Genomic DNA, 1,537 nt, shown 5'->3' with positions numbered 1-1,537 from the left:
CACACAGTTGCCATTTCTTTTTTTGTGGGGAGAACAGTTAAAATCTACTCTCTTAACTTCGTTCTGCCTTTTGGTTTCAGTTCTCATGTACAACAAGTACCCTTACGTGATCTACTTAGACCACATTTTTTGTGTGTTTTTGTTGGTGATTTTACTGTTCAAAATGGCCCCAGTTTTCCCTGTTCCCTGGTTCGAGATTTCACCTGCAGTTCACGAAGATGCAGCTCAAACCCATGGAGATTAACTCAGAGATGCTGAACAGAGTGCTGGCCTGGCTGGGGGTCCCCGGCCAGCGGACAGACGCTTCGTGGACCTGCTGGGGCTGGAGGAGGAGGCTCCGAGTGTGGTGCCTGTGCCGGCCTGCACGCTGCTGCTGCTATTTCCACTATTGCCCAGCATGAAAACTTTAGGGAAAAGCGGATCAAAGAGCTGAAGGGACAAGAAGTCAGTCCTAAAGTGTACTTCACAAAGCAGACCATTAGGAACTCCTGTGGTACCATTGGACTTATACATGCAGTGGCCAATAATCAAGACAAACTGGAATTTGAGGATGGGTAAGTTCTGAAATAGTTTCTTTCTGAAATGGAGAAGTTGTCTCCTGAAGACAGAGAAAAATGCTTCGAAAAGAATGAGGCCATTCAGGCAGCCCGTGATGGCATGGCACAGGAAGGTCAGTGCCCGGTAGATGACAAAGTGAACTTCTATTTTATTCTGTTTAAAAACATGGATGGCCACATCTATGAACTTGATGGATGAATGCCTTTTCTGGTGAACCATGGCCCAGTGCAGAGGACTCGCTGCTGCAGGATCCCACCAAGGTCTGCAGAGAGTTCACTGAGCACGAGCGAGGGAAGTCCACTCCTCTGCCGTGGCCCTCTGCAAGGCTGCCTATTGCCCTGTGGGAAGGGACTAAGCTCTTTCCCCCTCTTTCCTAGATCATGAAAATATATCCCTACCAATGCAGTCTTCAAATTTTTAGTACTTGAAGAAAACAGCCGTCCTTCATTGGTTCTGCAGCTGTACTCCCTCTCAGCCATACCCAATGCTAGCAGAGCTCAGCTGTTGACGGAGCAGTTTGGTGTAAGCCGTTTGATCAGACAGCGAAGCATTTCCCACATCGTGTGTCTTGTACCTCAATATCTTATGCTTTAAACAGCTACTTTGGTTTGTGTCTGTAAGAAAAGGCCTTGGATGTGGTTTAAACTGTTTGTCCTTATAAGGAATAAAACTTTTCTGCTGATAAGAAAAAAATGCATGGCTAAAGGAAACATCAGCAAAATGAAAAGGGAACCAACTGTATGGGAAAATGTATTTGCCAATGATACCTCAGACAAAGGTTTGATCTCCAGAATATATAAAGAATTCACGCGACTCCAACTCCAAGAAGACAAATAACCCAATTAAAAATGGGCAAAGGACCTGAACAGACACTTCTCCAAGAAGGACATACAAAGGGCCCAGAGACATATGAAAGGATGATTAGCATCACTACATCAGAGAGATGCAAATTAGAACCACAATGAGATACCACTTCACA

The 1,537-nt window shown here is 45.2% G+C and overlaps 1 pseudogene; it reads left to right on the top strand.

Annotated features, from left to right (window-relative positions):
- Positions 1 to 218: 218 nt before the first annotated feature.
- Positions 219 to 913, top strand: LOC119035065 (ubiquitin carboxyl-terminal hydrolase isozyme L1-like; annotated as a pseudogene).
- The last annotated feature ends 624 nt before the right edge of the window (positions 914 to 1,537 follow it).

This window comes from Artibeus jamaicensis, unplaced genomic scaffold, assembly GCF_021234435.1.
Source record: "Artibeus jamaicensis isolate MK-2021 breed Jamaican fruit bat unplaced genomic scaffold, CSHL_Jam_final contig_3174, whole genome shotgun sequence".
NCBI lineage: Eukaryota > Metazoa > Chordata > Mammalia > Chiroptera > Phyllostomidae > Artibeus > Artibeus jamaicensis.
The sequence above is the reverse complement of the archived record's forward strand: the minus strand, read 5'-3'. Positions and strand labels throughout refer to the sequence as shown.